This window comes from Bombina bombina, chromosome 1 (assembly GCF_027579735.1).
Source record: "Bombina bombina isolate aBomBom1 chromosome 1, aBomBom1.pri, whole genome shotgun sequence".
NCBI lineage: Eukaryota > Metazoa > Chordata > Amphibia > Anura > Bombinatoridae > Bombina > Bombina bombina.
Genome location: NC_069499.1, coordinates 202,000,404 through 202,022,406, shown reverse-complemented (window position 1 = coordinate 202,022,406; position 22,003 = coordinate 202,000,404).

The following is a 22,003-nucleotide window of genomic DNA, read 5'->3' as shown; positions in this document are numbered from 1 at the left end:
CCTGACAGTACCCTCCCCTCAATGACCCCTCCCCCGCGGGAGGACAAAAGGCTTATTGGGGAAACGGGCATGGAAGGCACGGAGGAGGGCGGGAGCATGAACATCAGAGGAGGGAACCCATGAACGCTCCTCCGGACCGTAACCTCTCCAGTGAACCAAATACTGTACGCGGCCCCTGGACATACGAGAGTCAATAATGCTGCTGACCTCATATTCTTCATGGTTGTCAACAAAGATAGGACGGGGACGAGGCAACACAGTGGTAAAACGATTACAAACCAATGGTTTCAAAAGGGAGACATGAAAAACATTGGAGATGTGCATTGCAGGAGGAAGGTCAAGAGCGTTTGCCACAGGATTGACCCATCGGAGTATTCGAAAAGGACCAACATAACGGGGAGCCAGTTTATTGGAATGCACACAAAGGTTCAAGTTGCGGAAGGACAGTCAAACCCTCTCACCAACCTGGTAGGAAGGCGCGGGCAGACGCCTACGATCAGCCTGGAACTTTTGTCACTGCATAGAACGATGAAGGCAATCCTGAATCTGCACCCACGTGGAACGGAGTTGCCGGAGATGCTCCTCCAAAGCCGGAATACCCTGAGACATGAATGAATCGGGCAACAAGGATGGTTGAAACCCATAGTTCGCCATGAACGGGGATAACTTGGAGGAAGCATTAAAAGCACTATTACAAGCAAACTCTGACCAAGGTAACAGTTCAGACCAATTATTGTGGTGATCTGAAACATAGCAACTGAGGAACTGTTCCAGAGCTTGATTAGATCGTTCCGCAGCCCCATTGGATTGAGAGTGATATGCCGAAGAGAAGGAAAGCTGGATCCCCATTTGAACACAAAAGGAACGCCAAAATCTGGAGACAAACTGGATAGCCCGGTCCGACACTATTTCCTTCGGTACCCCATGTAAACGGAAGACCTCCCGGGCAAAAATTGAAGCAACCTCCTGAGCGGTAGGCAGCTTCTTCGAGGGAATGCAATGTGACATTTTAGAAAAACGGTCAACCACCATTAGGATGACAGTCCATGGAAAGATGTGTCCAAGGACGCTCACCATTAGCAATAGGTTGAAGAAGACCCACAGGAAGACGTTGAGGAACAAAACACTTATCACTAGGTTTCTCAGGAGGTGCATTGGTTTGTGCAGCCAGGATCTCCTCCCCCAAGGGAGAAGTCAATTTAGTACGTATGGTAGCAAAAATATGGTCAGGAGATATAACTGGAGTAGGTACAGACTCCTCCTTGGACAGAGGCAAAAATTGTCGCGAGAGGGCATCAGCCCTAACATTCTTACTACCAGGCAGGTAAGAGACCACATAATTAAACTGAGACAAAAATAGCGCCCATCTGGCCTGTCAGGGCACATACGTTTTGCTTCAGATAGATAAGTTAAATTCTTGTGGTCAGTAAGAATGAGCACTGGTATGCTAGTACCCTCAAGAAGATGCCTCCATTCCTTGAGTGCCAAAATTATGGCTAGTAATTCCCTGTCGCCAATTTCATAATTGCACTCCGCTGGAGACAATTTCTTTGAGAAACCGCATGGATGCAAGGAACCGTCAGGCGTAGGACGTTGAGACAAGAGGGCACCTTCTCCCGTCTCAGATGCATCGACCGCAAGAATGAAAGGCAGGACAGGGTTAGGATGAGCCAGAACTGGAGCAGCAGCAAAGGCAGTCTTAAGACTATCAAAGGCCTTAATGGCAGTAGGTGACCAATGTAGTTGATCATTCTCTTTACTGGTCATGTCTGTGATAGGTTTGACCAAGGAAGAAAAGTTTTAATAAACTTTCTATAGTAATTGGCGAACCCAAAAAAACGTTGAATAGACCGAAGACCAACTTGGCGAGGCCACTGCAGAACTGCAGACAACTTATCAGGATCCATGGAGAACTTTGCAATGGAGATAACATAACCTAGGAAGGTTACTTGAGTCTGATGGAACTCACATTTCTCGAGTTTACAAAACAGGCCGTTCTCACGTAGTCTCTGAAGAACCCGTGTAACATCAGAACGATGAGCCTCAAGTGTGGGTGAGTGTATGAGGATGTCGTCTAAATACACCACAACACACTGTTGCAACATATCTCGTAGGACATCATTAATAAATTCCTGGAAAACAGCAGGAGCATTACATAGGCCAAAAGGCATTACAAGATACTCATAATGCCCGCTCCTGGTGTTAAATGCTGTTTTCCATTCGTGGCCCTCCTTGATTCTAACGAGATTGTACGCTCCTCTCAAATCAAGTTTAGAAAAGACCGTAGCTCCCTTGAGGTGGTCAAAGAGTTCCGTAATGAGCGGAATAGGGTAAGCATTCTTAATGGTAAGAAGATTTAGACCCCTATAATCGATGCATGGTCTTAACTCGCCACCTTTTTTCTTCACAAAGAAGAAGCCAGTCCCTACAGGAGAGCAGGATTTGCGGATGATCCCCCATCGGCAACATACTCCTCCATAGCACAATTCTCCGCAACAGACAGAGGGTAAACCCTGGCTCTGGGTTGCAGGTCTATGGCACAATCATAAGACCAGTGAGGAAGCAACGTACTGGCACACACCTTGTCAAAAATGTCTAGGAACTCTCGGTACTCCTCTGGCAATGACTATGGAGGAGTCCACCCAGGAAAGGACAACCATGACCAAAGGTTTCTCCTTTAGCGGTTCTGGGGACAAGGATAAACCACCCAAGGTCTGCCCCCAACAGGACCTTAGGTGTGAGCGTTTTTCCGGCCATGTAGGACAAGACTTCAAAAGGTGGCACTGTAACCCACAATAGAGGCAGAGCCCCTCCCTCCTCCTAAAGGCCCTCTCCAAGCGTGAATCCCAACTGCATTGGCTCAGCAGTACCTGGTGACTCAGGACTAGGAAGCATGGGAAGAGAGGGAGGCATGGGTGGAAATGAACAGGAGGCTTCCGCAAGTGCTCCTTGAAAGAGGGCCTCTCTCTGAGTCTGATGTCAATTAGGATCAAAAAAGACACAAATGCCTTGAGATCCTCTTGTAAATCTCTGGCAGCAACTTCATCTTTATCGCATCAGAGAGCCCATGAAAGAAGGCGGCAACAAGGGCTTCATTGTTCTAACCTACCTCTGCGGCAAGCGTATGGAACTCAATGGCTTACTGAGCAACAGATCTTGTACCTTGCTGAATGGACATTAGTCATTTAGCAGCAGAGGAGGAGCGAGCCGGAACATCAAATATCCTTCGAAAGGAGGCCACAAATTCAGGGTAATTTGAAATCACAGGTTTATTAGTCTCCCACAAGGGATTAGCCCAGGTAAGAGCTGTGTCAGAGAGTAACGAGATGAGAAATCCCACTTTAGCTGCCAGAGGGAAACGCCTAAGGTAACATCTCAAAGTAAATGCCCACCTGGTTTAAAAACCCTCTGCACTGAATAGGATCACCTCATTATCGCTGAGGTTGAGGTGTAGAACCAGACATGCTCCTGGTAGGACTAGGTGCAGCAGCAGAAACAGGAGCAGCCATAACTTGCGGGACACTTTGGTCCAAATGTGCAGTGCGAGTCAGCATGGTTTTCAGGGCTAGTGCAAATTGATCCAAGTGGTGATCCTGTTCATCCATCCTGGAAATGATGATAGGTAAAGGTGGATTATTAGCACCATCAGGATTCAAGGCTCTTGTGTAACGTCAGGGTGCCAGGAATCAGACTAAGACAAAAAGTGCAAAAATAATCAGACCGTTATTAATAGCAAAAAAATAATAAAAAAAAGTCCACAAGTCAAATAACAAGCCAGGAGCCAAAACCAAAGCTGGTAGTCAGACAAGCCGAGTCAGAAGCCAAAGCAAATAGTCAGATGAGCCGGAATCAGGAACAAGGAGAACAGCAGAGTCAGGAACAAGCCAGGGATCAGAATCCAGGAGAGACATCAGACAGCCAGGTAATACACAGGAACTGGAACTCACAAACAGGTCTGAGACAATGCAAGGGGCAAATCATACTGAACAGAGGCCCTTTAAATAATAAGTGATGACATCACAATTCTGAGACTGCAACCTGTCTCACATGGATGATGTACACCAGTCTGGCCATAAAAGGGCGTGCAGGAAATGAGCAGCATCAGACACTATGGGGGTAGTTATCAACGTGTCAACTTTCCTGCCTTCGCCGGCCCAATACGCTCGCCTACCTTCGCCGCAGCGGACCTGAAAAAATACGCCTAAGTTATCAAAAAAAGCTGTCAAAAAGCCGCGGGGCGATGAGCAGCGGACTGTGAGATTTATCACTCATCCGATCTCGCTGCTCTTCGGCTGTTTGACAGCTTTCTTGCTAGCCTGTCACTAAGCACCCACACTAAACTACACTGTTCTACCCCCTATACCGGCGCCCCCGGAGCCCCCCGCATCTAAATAAAGTTACTAACCCCTAAACCGCCGCTCCTAGACCCTGCCCCAACTCTGATAAATGTATTAACCCCTAAACCGCCGCTCCTAGACCCTGCCGCAAGTCTTATAAATGTATTAACCCCTAAACCGCTGCTCCTAGACCCCGCCGCAAGTCTTATAAATGTATTAACCCCTAAACCGCCGCTCCCGGACACCGCTGCCACCTACATTATACCAAGTAACCCCTATCCTGCTGATCCCGCACCTCGCCGCAAATAAAAAATAGTTTAACCCCTAAACCGCCGCTCCCTGAACCCGCCGCAACCTGTATTAAATTTATTAACCCCTATCCTGCCCCCCCCTACACTGTCGCCACCTATAATAAATTTATTAACCCCTATCCTGCCCCCCCTACACCGTCGCCACCTATAATAAATTTATTAACCCCTATCCTGCCCCCCACTACACCGCCGCCACTGTAATAAAATTATTAACCCCTAAACTTAAGTCTAACACTAACCCTAACACCCCCCTAACTTAAATATTAATTAAATAAATCTAAATCATATTTCTATTATTAACTAAGTTAATCCTATTTAAAACTAAATACTTACCTATAAAATAAACCCTAATATAGCTACAATATAAATAATAATTATATTGTAGCTATCTTAGGATTTATTTTTATTTTACAGGTACCTTTCAATTTATTTTAACTAGGTACAATAGCTATTAAATAGTTATTAACTATTTAATAGCTTACCTAGCTAAAATAAAGAGAAATGTACCTGTAAAATAAAAACTAACCTAAGTTACAAATTACACCTAACACTACACTATACTTTAATAAATTATTCCTATTTAAAACTAAATACTTACCTGTAAAATAAACCCTAATATAGCTACAATATAATTAATAATTACATTGTAGCTATCTTAGGATTTATATTTATTTTACAGGTAACTTTGTATTTATTTTAGCTAGTTAGAATAGTTATTAGTTATTAACTATTTAATAACTACCTAGCTAAAAGAAATACAAAATTACCTGTAAAATAAATCCTAACCTAAGTTACAATTAAACCTAACACTACACTATCATTAAATAAATTAAATAAACTACCTACAAATAACTACAATTAAATACAATTACATAAACTAACTAAAGTACAAAAAATAAAAAAAGCTAAGTTACAAAAAATAAAAAAAATAAGTTACAAACATTTAAAAACATATTACAACAATTTTAAGCTACTTACACCTAATCTAAGCCCCCTAATAAAATAACAAACCCCCCCAAAATAAAAAAATGCCCTACCCTATTCTACATTAAAAAAGTTCAAAGCTCTTTTACCTTACCAGCCCTTAAAAGGGCCTTTTGTGGGGGCATGCCCCAAAGAAAACTGCTCTTTTGCCTGTAAAAGAAAAATACAACCCCCCCCTCAACATTAAAACCCACCACCCACATACCCCTAATCTAACCCAAACCCCCCTTAAAATAACCTAACACTAATCCCCTGAAGATCATCCTACCTTTAGTTTAGTCTTCACTCAGCCGAGCCACCGATGGAACTGAAGAGGACATCCGGACCGGCAGAAGTTATCCTCCAAGGGGCGCTGAAGAAATCTTCCATCCGATGAAGTGATCCTCCAAGCAGCGCTGAAGAAATCTTCCATCCGGGCGAGGTCATCTTCCAAGAGGCGCTGAAGAAGTCTTCTATCCGGGCGAGGTCATTGTCGAAGCCGGGTCTTGAATCTTCATCCCGCCGACGCGGAACATCCTTCTTTCCCGATGAACTACCGACGAATGAAGGCTCCTTTAAGGGACGTCATCCAAGATGGCGTCCCTTCAATTCCGATTGGCTGATAGGATTCTATCAGCCAATCGGAATTAAGGTTGGAAAAATCTGATTGGCTGATGAAATCAGCCAATCAGATTCAAGTTCAATCCGATTGGCTGATCCAATCAGCCAATCAGATTGAGCTTGCATTCTATTGGCTGATCGGAACAGCCAATAGAATGCGAGCTCAATCTGATTGGCTGATTGGATCAGCCAATCGGATTGAACTTGAATCTGATTGGCTGATTTCATCAGCCAATCAGATTTTTCCAACCTTAATTCCGATTGGCTGATAGAATCCTATCAGCCAATCGGAATTGAAGGGACGCCATCTTGGATGACGTCCCTTAAAGGAGCCTTCATTCGTCGGTAGTTCGTCGGGAAAGAAGGATGTTCCGCGTCGGCGGGATGAAGATTCAAGACCCGGCTTCGACGATGACCTCGCCCGGATAGAAGACTTCTTCAGCGCCTCTTGGAAGATGTCCTCGCCCGGATGGAAGATTTCTTCAGCGCCGCTTGGAGGATCACTTCATCGGATGGAAGATTTCTTCAGCGCCCCTTGGAGGATAACTTCTGCCGGTCCGGATGTCCTCTTCAGTTCCATCGGTGGCTCGGCTGAGTGAAGACTAAACTAAAGGTAGGATGATCTTCAGGGGATTAGTGTTAGGTTATTTTAAGGGGGGTTTGGGTTAGATTAGGGGTATGTGGGTGGTGGGTTTTAATGTTGGGGGGGTTGTATTTTTCTTTTACAGGCAAAAGAGCAGTTTTCTTTGGGGCATGCCCCCACAAAAGGCCCTTTTAAGGGCTGGTAAGGTAAAAGAGCTTTGAACTTTTTTAATGTAGAATAGGGTAGGGCATTTTTTTTATTTTGGGGGGGTTTGTTATTTTATTAGGGGGCTTAGATTAGGTGTAAGTAGCTTAAAATTGTTGTAATATGTTTTTAAATGTTTGTAACTTATTTTTTTTATTTTTTGTAACTTAGCTTTTTTTATTTTTTGTACTTTAGTTAGTTTATGTAATTGTATTTAATTGTAGTTATTTGTAGGTAGTTTATTTAATTTATTTAATGATAGTGTAGTGTTAGGTTTAATTGTAACTTAGGTTAGGATTTATTTTACAGGTAATTTTGTATTTCTTTTAGCTAGGTAGTTATTAAATAGTTAATAACTATTTAATAACTATTCTAACTAGCTAAAATAAATACAAAGTTACCTGTAAAATAAATATAAATCCTAAGATAGCTACAATGTAATTATTAATTATATTGTAGCTATATTAGGGTTTATTTTACAGGTAAGTATTTAGTTTTAAATAGGAATCATTTATTAAGTATAGTGTAGTGTTAGGTGTAATTGTAACTTAGGTTAGTTTTTATTTTACAGGTACATTTCTCTTTATTTTAGCTAGGTAAGCTATTAAATAGTTAATAACTATTTAATAGCTATTGTACCTAGTTAAAATAAATTGAAAGGTACCTGTAAAATAAAAATAAATCCTAAGATAGCTACAATATAATTATTATTTATATTGTAGCTATATAAGGGTTTATTTTATAGGTAAGTATTTAGTTTTAAATAGGATTAACTTAGTTAATAATAGAAATATGATTTAGATTTATTTAATTAATATTTAAGTTAGGGGGGTGTTAGGGTTAGTGTTAGACTTAGGTTTAGGGGTTAATAATTTTATTACAGTGGCGGCGGTGTAGTGGGGGGCAGGATAGGGGTTAATAAATTTATTATAGGTGGCGACGGTGTAGGGGGGGCAGGATAGGGGTTAATAAATTTATTATAGGTGGCGACGATGTAGGGGGGGCAGGATAGGGGTTAATAAATTTAATACAGGTTGTGGCGGGTTCAGGGAGCAGGGGTTAAACTATTTAGTTGCGGCGGTGTAGGGGGGACAGATTAGTGGTGTTTAGACTCGGGGTACATGTTAGGGTGTTAGGTGTAGACAGCTCCCATAGGAATGAATGGGATGTCTGTCAGCAGCGAACTTGTACTTTCGCTATGGTCAGACTCCCATTGATTCCTATGGGATCCGCCGCCTCCATGCTGGGCCGTAAAAGTGCCGAGCGTACCTGCTAGTTTTTTGATAACTAGCAAAAGTAGTGAGATTGTGCCGTACTTGTGTGCGGAACATCTGGAGTGACGTAAGAATCGATCTGTGTCGGACGGAGTCCGGCGGATCGAAGTTTACGTCACAAAATTCTACTTTTGCCGGTCTCTAGCCTTTGATAACTAAGGCGAATCAGCCTCGCCACAAATATGCTGCGGAATTCCAGCGTATTTGAGGTTGACGGCTTGATAACTACCCCCCTATGCACCAGAGTCAGCAAGAGAGGTGAGTAAAATGGCTGCCAGCAGCACATGACAAATAAAGCAGGGAAAAAACCCTGACACTTGGGTTTTGTGTATGGAGGTTAACGCACCATACCGGACAACAAAAGAAGGTTTTTCAGTAACTTGTAATAACAGCCCTATGGAGAGTACCGCTAATTTTTTTGCGTTATTTACGCACACGGTTTATCGCACAACTTGTAATCTTAGTCAATTATTTTAACAAGCAAGCTGGAAATACCAGAATATAATACATAACTTTTATTAAAATACCATTTGTTAAACACAAATACCACTGTTAAACTATACTTGCAGCTGCTAGACTCTTATATTACCTAAAACCACCTCTAACATATACCTTGACTACAGTGGAGAAATATATAATCAATCCAGGAGAACCTTATACTTATTGGATTGAAATATGTGCAAAGAAACACCAGTGTTTTATCTGTTGTAAATTAAATGTCTGCCTTTTGTGCTCAGCAATTATTTGATTATTTTGGCTGTGAATTGTAAATGAATTGTAGCTAAATATTGCAGCATGTTCTCCACCGTACTCATGCCTGTTTTACTAGTCAAATAGGGATGCACCAATACTAGTATCGGTGCTGATACTGAGCATTTGCATGAGTACTGGTACTCGTGCACAATGCTGCGATACCGGCACCGACACTTTTGGCCAGGTACCTACTCTTTTTGCCTACTCTTGTTGCAGCGCGCCTACTATGTTACAGCGCTGTGAGGGAGGAAGGAGGGATGCAACACGCAATGAAAACCAGACTGTAATGATGTCACTCCGGCCCCGGCATCATTACAGGCACGCGAGTGAGTAGTGTGCTGGATAGTGACTGTGAATGTGCTGGATGTGCCATATAAACACTTGCCACTAAGGATCACAAGCCAGCTACAGGACAGTTAGGTAGGCAATCAATTGTGTGGGTCTCATGATATCTCCCGTTCATGTCTAGCGGACTCTGTAGGTTTTCCATAACTGCAGCCAAGGCAAGCACAAGGAAGTTAAAAAAATATTTGTTTTTAAAAAGGTATATATACTATTTATGTGATTGTGTACTCAAACCACTGACTGGCATTGTATGCCTAATTCCATTTGCTTTGAAGCAGCTGCGCACAGTGCCAAAATATACTGAATTTGCTTTTGTTTATTGATTGTATCTGCAATCTGCATACTGAGATCTTATTTATTTGTTATAGTTACTTACAAACAATCTAACACATTTAGTGCAATATCTTTTAAAACCTATTTTGTATATCTTTGGCACAATTGTTACCAACCAATGAGATTAAATCAAAGACTAGAGGTTGCACATGCAACTTTAATGCTGGGGGATATTTGCATTTGTGTGTACCATTCAAGCACAGACCTGTTTTATAATACTGGGATAAAAGTGGATATAACCCTTAAGTGCCTGAACACCGTGTCACTTAGCAAACAGAATGATGAAAGACAGTATTATTCATTTTTCTCTATAATCTCTTTGGAGAAGGATTATTGACTTTTGCTTGTAGTCCTTGCACCTTAATATTTTCTAATAACTTATTCTAGTATTAAGAGGTGCCACTCAAACTATTTAAAAAAATATATTTTATGGGGCAGCAAAATGAAAAATTGTAAACTTGGCAAACGTATATGGTCAGCACACACCTTGTAATTGAAAAACATTTCGGTTGCTTGCAATAAACAAACATATCAGCCAGGTTTAATAATAAATCAAAAGGAACATGGTTACGTGCTGCACTCCTTTATAAATCAAGACTGAGAGATGCAGAACTTCCTTCTCTTTAAAAAAAAAAAAAAATACACAAAGCAAACTGCATACAAAGCAGGTTGATTACAAAATAAGCTGATCTCTTGTAAGAGCAAGAAAAGCCGCTAAGTAACCACTAACCAACTAACCTCATCATTATTCATGGCTAACAAGAGCTCAGTTTATTTCAGAATCACTGTGCAAGGTGGACTGTGCAGTTTTGCTTTATAAGGAAAAAAGAGAGCCTCTAGCCTTCTACTAGTCTTGTTACATCTGATGAAAATAAACTGTACATGTTCATTTATAATAGTAAAGGTAGTGGGTAGACAGATTTTTTAATGCAGCAACTCTCATAGGCAAGCCTGCTTCTGAGTACTGTATAATAAGCATAATATGTTGCTATATTTTTGGCACACATCTTATTATATTTGATATAACATGGTGTACTGACAAATGCTCCATTTGTTGAGTTTAAATGTTTTAAATCAGCAGCGTATTTAGGTTATGTGCTGCTCTAGGCATTTAAAATGACTCTTTCCCCTACCCACCCGTGGCATTTCCAAAGTAAATTAATGTTCACTAGGGCTTGCAAATCACTTGCACACACACACAGTCACAGACACATACACACACAGAGTTATACTTATACACATGGTCAAGTGCACACAGACACACAGTCACACACATATATATAAACACATACACAGACACACAGTCACACACATATCATATATATTTAATTTATTGCTGCAATATATATACTGTATATATAGAAACAGTCTATATAGAATGGCACACACCAACCATCAACAATCGCCCGGTGCACCGCTAGATAAACATCCAGTAACTCACGTGTATATCCATAATTAGCAACTTCCTCAATGGTTACACAAGCAGGCAATACAGGCATAAGTTCTCGTTAAAAAGCTTTTATTACCAAGAACAATATTGGCCCAAAGTCATAACGTTTTAGCTCCCAGTGGAGCCTTTATCAAATGAAGGCCAGAAGTGACATAATCTATTACACAAGTAAACCCCTTAATATACCGCACACTCACCAACCATAATCAGTGATTATCCATAACTGCTGTGCATTGCATCAGTCCGAACATTGTAATCGCGGTAAAACCAAGTATGCAACAACCTCGCTTTACGATGACGTGATCAGGAAGTGCCGATGTACCCATGGAAATGTATAAACAACAACTGTGTGTCCAGTGTCAAACAGCATTCACACTATGCGATCAACAGCTGCTAAGTGCAGTAAGCACATTACATATAAACACCAAGTACCTACTAACATAAACTATATACAAAGGACAGGAACAGATCATAATGCCACTCTATACAATAAATGCTAAGCGCTCATTGGCTAATACTGATTTGGTCAATATATGACAACTTACAGATAAAACAACCTATTGCATAGTGAACTGTTCCCATCAAAAGAACAGAATGTGGAAATATATACATTGCTGTATCAAATCCACACGCAACATCATTTAATATACAGAGTATATACAAAACTTTCAGCTAGGTGTCTCAAAGGTATGGTAGAATTAATTATATACACAAAAACCTATAAAAGGAGGAAGATACCCAAACAACATGTAACCATCCAGTCCCCCTGCTTTAGAGGTGACCTACTGATGGTGTACTATTAAGTACATGGTAGAAGTTAATTGCAAAGTCCCGTTACTGAGTAAAATAGGACAATAACATCCAAAAATCAACCAGTCCCTCTGCTTCAGAGGTGACACGCTGATGTTATACTCGAACTTTCACGATTTCACCCATATACCATAAGTATATAGACTCCACACCGGACATGTCAATGCCTATATATCCAGATCAGCGATAGCAGCAGGCAAAGTCCACCATGCTATTCAGGCCTTTGGGTGATACTGTGTCCAATGAAAAAGTCCATCTTGCTTTCAACTTGAGCAATACTTTAGCTCTATCACCCCCTCGCTTCAAGGGAAGTAGATGATCGATCAGCATAGTCCATAATGATGATGGCCTGCTTTCACAAATTGCCTAGCCACGGGTTGATCGGAGTCACCCCTTGTCTTATGGCTGATTTATGATTGGCTAGGTGCTCCCTGAAGGTAGTGGTCGTTTTTCCGATATAACATAGAGAACATGGGCAGATAATCATGTAGATAACATATTCTAATAAACAGGTCAGTCTATGTTTAATCTGGTACACCTTATTCATGTGTGGATGATGAAATGTACTGCCAGTAATCAGGCTATTGCAGGTCACGCAATTTCCACAGTGGAAACATCCCTTTTTGCCCCTAGGCAACCATGTCTCTTTGTGATAACAATGGACTCGGTCCATCAATACCAGCAGAGCTTGTAAATTTTTAGATCTCTTATATACCACTCGGGGAGATGGAATACCACCAAAAGGAAGGCTGCTATCCATTGATACAATTGGCCAATTTTCCTTAAGTGCTGCCGTCACCAACCTAATTGCCGGAGTATAGGTAGTAATAAAGTTCATGCGGTTATCTGGACCATCAACAGCTCTTCTGATGGTGGTGTGTGCCTGTGTCAAGCCCTTAGATTTATTGCATTGTTTTTGAAATAAGAGAGTATGGGTATACTCTATTCAGGAACTTCGTAGACATTTCATCCAGTTGAAGTGGTTTTCAGTAACATCAGTGTTATTTCGCACCACCCGCAGGAGCTGAGAAGAACTGACCCCAACTTTCTGGAAATGAGGATGAAAACTGCTATAATGTCGAATAGAGTTTTTGTCGGTCTGTTTACTAAAAAGAGTGGTGTGTAGTTGACATCCTTCTGCTGTAAACTATTTGTATATTTCAAGATAAAGAAAATGGTCTATAAATTCAGCCAGGGGCTGAAGCAGAGAGCCCCATGCCGAAACAATAGGCCGTCCAGGTGGATGAGACAAAGACTTGTGGATCTTTGGCAACAGATGTAAAACAGGACAAATAGGTTTGTCAACTGTAAGAAAATTATAGGTGTCATCATCAATAATATTAGCCGAATGAGCCACATTCAGTATCTCATCCACCTGCTTTTTAAATGTACCCATAGGGTTGGAAGTTATTTTACGATAAGTGACCCCATCAAGCAAATAACTAAGTGTTTCAGTGTGGTACTGTGTATAGTCCAATAAAACCACAGCTCCACCCTTATTGGCGGGCCTAATCACAATAGTTTTGTCATTCACCAGGGATTGAATGGTGTCCATTTCCTTAACTGAAAGGTTTTGCCACACTTTGTTAGGATTGCTATGGCAGCAGTACACATCGAGGCCTACTTATCAAGCCATCAACTTACTTGCATTCGATGGCACCAATACGCTCGCCTGACATCGCCTAACATCGCGGCCACGGACCTGAATATGCTCTCCTTATTTATATAAAAAGTTGTCAAAAAGCCGCGCACCAAGTACGGGACGATGAGCAGCGGACTGTTGCTAACTAACAGTCATCGATCTCACTGCTATTCGGCTTTTTCACAGCTTTATTTGTGTACTGTCATTAAACACAGCCACTATACTAAACTATTTAACCCTTATCCCGCCACTGCCAGACCCCGCCGCAACTAAATAAAGTTATTAACCCCTAAACTGCCACTCCCGGAGCCCACCGCAACTCTAATAAAAATAGTTTAATTTAGTTTATGGCGATGTGGGGGGCTGGCGGTTTAGGGGTTAATAGGTTTAGTAAGTGCTAGTGATGTGGGAGGCCAGGGGTTTAGGGGTTAATACGTTTATTTAGTTGCGGTGGGCTCCGGGAACGGCGGGATAGGGGTTAATAACTTTATGTAGGTGGCGACGGTGTCGGGCGGTAGATTAGGGGTTAATAAGTATAATGTAGGTGGCGGCGGTGTAGGGGCGGCAGATTAGGGGTGTTTAGACTCGAGGTATATGTTAGGGTGTTAGGTGTAAACGTAACTTTTATTCTACCATAGGAAACAATGGGATATTGGGCAGCAACAAACATGAGCTTTCGCTGCTTTCAGATTCCTATGGCAGGAGGCGGATTGAAAACCAGGTATGCTGGACCGGAACAGTGGCGAGCGTACCTGATAGGTATTTGTTAACTAGCAAAAGTAGTCAGATAGTGCCGAAATTGCATTCAGAACATCTGTAGTGACGTAAGCATCGATCTGTTTCGGACTGAGACAGGCGGATTGTATGTTACGTCACAAATTTAAACTTTTGCCGGTCTGTAGGCTTTGATAACTAAGGGGAATCAGGCTCTCCACAATTACGCTGCGGAATTCCAGCATATTTGCGGTTGATGGCTTGATGGGTTGAATAGGCCTCATTATATGAAAAGTTTTAATGGACGTGTGGGTATTGGCAGGCTCAAATGTACTAGGACCCCTAAAGGGTTTATGGGGATAAGTGTATGAGTCTTAAAAAATCCCTGTAGCATAGTATTAATCACTGAGTCAGAGAAACCTCTATGACTAAGCACTAAGGGTTCAATTTCCATACCTTCAAATTTAGCGATTTGAGATCCTGATTGAAAAACGGCCCTTGAGACAGAAGGTCTGGCCTTAAAGGAAGTGACCAAGGTTGGCAACTGGACATCCGGACAAGGTTTCAAAATACACTGGAACCTGCCAAGATCCACATGTGGATCAAACAAGTCAGTTTTGGGGGTGGGGACAAAAGAAAGTCCCTTATTAAGAACGGCATATTCATCCTTAAAGGGGGCTTCAGTGAAGATCTAGTGGTGACCCCGGCACTAGTTGATACATAAAGAGCATCCGTTTGGGTAACAACATCCGTATCTGATGAGTCACCACCAGAACTTGTGCCTGTGTTGCCTGCTTGTGTAACCATTGAGGAAGGATATACTTTGTCCCCGAAACATCACTACTTTCACAGTAAAAGATTTTTTTTGGAAAGATCAGAGAGTGCCAGTTTTGTTTTCAGCTATATATATATATATATATATATATATATATATATATATATAATATACTGTATATATATATATATATATATATATATATATATATATATAAAAAAACACAGATTTCTTAAAACAATACTTACCCAAATACAAATGGAGCTGTAAAAACACATTTACATATGTGTGTGCTTCAAGTGCATAGTGTAGTGCTTCTGCTCACTCCCCTCCAAGCTACAGAAAAATACAGAATAATATCTGGGACTGCAGCTCAAAGAAATCTCTGCTGCCAAATTACTAGTATCTTTTGCGTCTATTGAGCATGCTCCAATTTGTTCTGGGCTGGCAATACAAATTGCTGTTATTTATTTGTATTATTGTATGATATCCTAATAATTTATATTTATATAATATATATATATATATATATATATATATATAAACAGAAGATCCCCGAAGGAGAACAAATAGAGGCCGATGCTTCATCCAAGGTCAGTTCAAAACCGATTTATTAGCAAAGTGCTACTACATAGGTGAAGCCAAGACATTAACACCTGACGCGTTTTGCGCATGCGCACATGCGCTTCATCAGAGGTGATATGTTCAAGGTGTGGGTGAACCTATATACAGCAAAACAACCAATCAAAATACCATTTGATAAATTAAACAGTGATTACACCTGTGATATGTGAAAGCAAAGTGATTTGCTGTAGATAAGTCAGTCACTCATTCTTTTCCTTACAAATACAGATGTGCAAACAACATAATAAAACTCCATATATATGTAAGTCCACTGTGATAATAGTGCATATTCTAATATAGACAAATATTCTAATAATCTCTAAAGAAAAAAATTGTTAATAAGAAATACAAATTATAAATAAAAATTAAAAAATAAGTGATACATGTGAATTTAGAATTGGATAAAATTACACATAAAAAAAATAAATAAGTAATACAAGTGAATTTGAAATTGAATATCAGATATCAAATTATGATAAAACTAAGTAGCAATATAAATATCCAATCTTGACCCAATGACTAACAATTATGCTAGAGAAAAAGAAAAAAAGTATCATAATCTATGTATAAAACAAATAATTAAAATTAAACATATAAAAGAAATACACATGAGTAAATTGTAAAAATAAGTTTTATAATAAAAAAAGGTTTTATAATAAAAAAGGGAAGAAAAAGAAGGTCTAATTTCAATGAGGGAACACTACTTTAGCATTTATTCTGTATTGATTTTTAAAATAAATTGATTTTAATTTGTACAGTTCAATAGCTAAGTAAAGAGACTAGCTTTTGGAAAGACAAGATCCGGTTTTTGAAAAAACAAGATAACTGAGCAGCAGAGGGCTATTCAACAAATAGGTCAACATCTATCCTCTTGTTGATACCCTCTGGTGCCCTGGTATGTAATTTGACAATCCAAAAGATTTTTTTCCCTATCACCCCCCCTGGGATGTTTTTTTATTATATCAATGCCTATGAATGAAAAATATTTAGGACCCATGCCATGTAATCTAAAGTATTTAGCTATAGGCGTCTAGGTTCTTTATCATCCAAAGAGCGCAGGTGCTCACGAATCCTATCTTTCAGTGGGCGAGTAGTTATACCTACATATTGGCAAGAACAAAATAAGCAATTAATTAGATAAACAACATATTGGGAGTTACAATCAATCCTGCCCCTAATATGGAATACTTGATTCGTCATTTGAAGAAAAAGTGTCAGTCACAGTTATACTAGTGCACCCTTTACATGGTACATGGCCACATTTGAAACATCCTGATTTTAGGCTTAACCAATTAGAGTCCACTGTTACTTTCTCGGTGAACTGCTTACTAGTTATGTCTCTTATGGTAGGGGCTTTACGTGCTATGCACTTAACTCCAGACGTTAAGATGTCTTTTAGGGCCTCATCTCCTTTTAAAATGACCAAATTATTTTTTACTATACTACAAATCTGATTATATTGTTTACTAAATTGTGTAATGAACAAAAGGTTTTGATTAGGTAGTACAGTCTTATTAGATGTCATGGTCCTGTCTAGATTATTCCTCCCTTGGAGTAAATTTTGTCTATCTAAAGCTGCTACTTGTTTTTCTGTTTGTAGTAGTAAATTTCTTTGATAGCCTCTGTCCGTCAACCTATTGGTTAATTCTCTAGCCTGGGAGCAGTATTCTGTTAGTTCTGTGCAATTTCTCCTAAGGCGTAGATATTGAGCCTTCGGTATGCCTCTCTTTAAGTGGTTGAGATGACAGGAGTCAGCTCTCAATATTGTATTTCTAGCCAGGGGTTTGCCATAGGTACATGTAGAAATTCTATTATCTGAAGCCTTTAAGTTCAGATCTATGAAATCAATAGTCTGATTATGTGTCTGTGCTGTAAATGTCAAATTATATTCATTATTGTTCAAATAGTCTGCAAGTTTGTCTGCATGGTAACTTTCACTGGTCTCCCAGATGACAATAATGTCGTCTATAAAACAACCATAAAGTATGACATTCTTTTTGTATGGAAATGAGTCTGAAAAAATCATGTTAAATTCTAACCACCCCATATAAATATTGGCAAAGGCAGGGGCAAATTTTACCCCCATCGCCATGCCTCGTCTTTGTAAATAATGAGTACCTTGGAAAATTAAAAAGTTATGTTGTAACAGGAACTCAGTTACTTGAACAATAAACGTTATAAATTCATGACTGTAATCTGAGTACCTGTGTAACATAAAGTCAATAGCTTCTAGTCCTTTTGAATGGGGGATATTTGAATAAAGGGCAGTCACGTCAATGGTGGCCCATACATAAGAGTCACTCCAAGTAAGATCTTTAATCTGTGTAAGCAGATGTGTACTGTCCCTGATATAACCAGGGAGTGCCAGCATAATCGGTTGGAGAATGTGGTCGAGCCAGCCACCCAATCTTTCACACAAAGACCAATTGCTAGCCACAATGAGTTGTCCAGGTGGATTTTTCAGTCCCTTATGTATTTTTGGTGCAATACGGAAATATGGGGTGGTCGGCTCTTCCACATATAAATATTCCGTTAATTCTTTAGTCATGAAATTGTGTTCTATGGCATGATCCAACAAAAGACAAAGTTTGTTTTTAAAGGAGGTGGTGGGATTAAATGTTAGTTTGGTGTATAGCATACAGTAGCTCAATTGGCTCTCAACTTCGCCAATGTAATCATTTTTATTCAAAACCACCACCGCCCCTCCCTTATCTGCCTGGACTATAACCAGGTCCTCATTTTTTTGGAGTCTGGTTAGTGCTTGTCTCTGTCGTCGGGTGAGATTATCCCTAGGTATATGAAGAGGATTATTCTCAGTCATTCTAAATAAGTCAGTCAGTTCCTTTTCTACCACTCTCTGGTATAAGTCCAATAGGTGATGTCTAGCATGAATTGGGTAAAAATGAGAAGTGTTCTTAAATGTGAAAGATGTGCAGTTATTAATCAATGTGTCAGGAATTCTAATAGATTCCTGTGGTAAAGAAGTTAGATTAGTCAGGTCTAACAAATCAGTGTATTTGAGTCCCACTGTATCATATTTAGTAGGTGTGTGTGCTGTTAAAGATGAGTAATCAATTGGATTGTCTTTAAAATGTATTTTCAAGACAATCTTACGAACAAATCTATTAATATCTATAAGTGTATTCACAAAATCAAAATTATGTGACGGTGCATACGACAAACCTTTATTTAACAAATTAACTTCTATGCTGGACAAAGTATAATCAGAGAGGTTAATGACTGCTACTTCTTTATATTTCTTCTGACCTTGCTGGGGTAACCAAAGATAGGCTCAGTTTGTTCATTATTTGCTTTTTCTGGCGGTCTTATTGGAGTACTTGCTTGGGTAGGTGACTTTACCAAAGTTTTTAATATTTTTCTATTAGGATTAGGATCTCAACTAGTCCTTTCTAGTTCAAGAAGATATTGTGACTGTTCTCCTTCTTATGACTGAGCGCTAGTATCTTGACAATCTGAATCTATACTTGAAAACGTGACATGTTTATTTTTTTCAGACTTATTTCTATTACCCTTTTATTTTACTTTTTTTTATTTACTCATGTGTATTTCTTCTATATGTTTATTTTTAATTATTTGTTTTATACATAGATAATGATACTTTTTTTCTTTTTCTCTAGTATAATTGTTAGTCATTGGGTCAAGATTGGATATTTATATTGCTACTTAGTTTTATCATAATTTGATATCTGATATCCAATTTCAAATTCACTTGTATTACTTATTTTTTATGTGTAATTTGTATCCAATTCTAAATTCACATGTATCACTTATTTTTTATTTATAATTTGTATTTCTTATTAACAATTTTTTTCTTTAGAGATTATTAGAATATTTGTCTATATTAGAATATGCCCTATTATCACAGTGGACTTACATATATATGGAGTTTTATTATGTTGTTGTTTGCACATTTGTATTTGTAAGGAAAAGAATGAGTGACTGACTTATCTACAGCAAATCACTTTGCTTTCACATATCACAGGTGTAATCACTGTTTAATTTATCAAATGGTATTTTGATTGGTTGTTTTGCTGTATATAGGTTCACCCACACCTTGAACATATCACCTCTGATGAAGTGCATGTGCGCATGCGCGAAACGCGTCAGTTGTTAATGTCTTGGTTTCACCTATGTACTAGCTTTGCTAATAAATCTGTTTTGAACTGACCTTGGATGAAGCATCGGCCTCTATTTGTCCTCCTTTGGGGATCTTCTGTTTCTTATATATAGCGGATGAGATACCGTTTTGGCCGTTTGCTACTTGAAGTCCGCATCTAGACCTAAGGAGCCTTCCAACTCTAGGACCCAGTGGACGCCTGGTACGTTCCTGCGGATCTCCAGTGCGACGCTGCACGCATTCCTCATGGCTGATACTTTTCAACATACCTGTTGTGCGACGCGGCACATCACGCTGACGTCAGAGCTTCTGGTCATCGAGGACGACGAGAGACGCAGACACGGATGTTACACTCCCCCCATCGGAACTGGTGAGCTTTTGCCCATCTGGGATCTTCGGAGGAAGTTGTCCAGTACCTGTACTTACTAAGAACTGGTTTGGTCCGCTCATTTTGAAGGTACTTTACGTCTATGTTTACCTAGCACACCTGGATTGTGCCTTGACCAAAGGTTTTTCTAACGGGAACTTTACTCACATAACAGTCCATTTCCTTGGAACTTTCTCTAGCGCTTTGACTATACACAGTCTAGCGCAACACATTGGGACTCAGTACTATCATCTTGGATTGACTGTGGACAGTTCTATATATTTATATATTTTTCTTACAATTTGACATATATTATTCATACTTTACAAAAGGATGGATAGTAATATTTTGAATAAATCCACTTTTTTCTGTATCTGGGTAACAGAACAGATTTGAATATTTAGATTCAATACATGCAAGAGTCCACAAGTGTTTAAAGTCCCCAAGATATATTGGCTACTGTTTTCCTTGTTTGTTTAAAAAATTGATAAAGGGCTCCAATGTTGCCCAACCGTATTCAAAAGACATCATCAATATAGCGCCGCCAAGTGGTGCCATATTGCAAAAAACAAAAGATTTTCAAAAAACAACGTTCCCCAAAAATATTCATGAATATGTTTGCATAGGTTGGAGTGACATTGGAACTCATGGCGGTTCCCTGTAATTGCAAAAAAAATTGACCCTGGAACAAAAAAAGAATTACAATGTAAAACAATCTCTAATAAATTTATCAGAAATCCTATCTGTTGCATATTAAATGTACCAGATTGTAAAAGTACCTTTTGAACTGCCCCAACACTACACGTGTGTATTATAGCTGTATACAAACTGGATATATATGTAAATGTATCAGTATCTAAATGCAATTGCTCCAATTAACATAAAAATCTCCAGTGTCTTTAACCCCTTAGTGACCAGACCGATTTTCAATTTTCTTACCGTTAAGGACCAGGGCTATTTTTACATTTCTGTGGTGTTTGTGTTAAGCTGTAATTTTCCTCTTACTCCTTTACTGTACCCATACATATTATATACTATTTTTCTCGCCATTAAATGGACTTTCTAAAGTTACCATTATTTTCATCATAGCTTATAATTTACTATTAAAAAAAAATATGATGAAAAATCTTTGACCCCCAAAATCTGTTACACATCTACAACCACCAAAAAACACCCATGCTAAATAGTTTCTAAATTTTGTCCTGAATTTAGAAATACCCAATGTTTACATGTTCTTTGTTTTTTTTTTACAAGTTATAGGGCAATAAGTACAAGTAGCACTTTGCTATTTCCAAATCATTTTTTTTCTCCAAAAATAGTGATAGTTGTAACACTTATATCTGTCAGGAATCCCTGAATAACCCTTCACGTGTATATATATATATTTTTTTTAGTAGACAACCCAAAGTATTGATCTAGGCCCATTTTGGTATATTTCATGCCACCATTTCACCGCCAAATGTGATCAAATAAAAAAATCGCTAACTTTTTAACAATTTTAGGTTTCTCACTGAAATTATTTACAGATTATGGCACAAATGGTTGTAAATGCTTCTCTGGGAACCCCTTGTTCAGAAATAGCAGACATATATTGCTTTGGCATTGCTTTTTGGTAATTAGAGGCCGCTAAATGCTGCTGCGCACCACACTTGTATTATGCCCAGCAGTGAAGGGGTTAATTAGGTAGCTTGTAGTGAGCTTGTAGGGTTAATTTTAGCTTTAGTGTAGTGTAGTAGACAACCCAAAGTATTGATCTAGG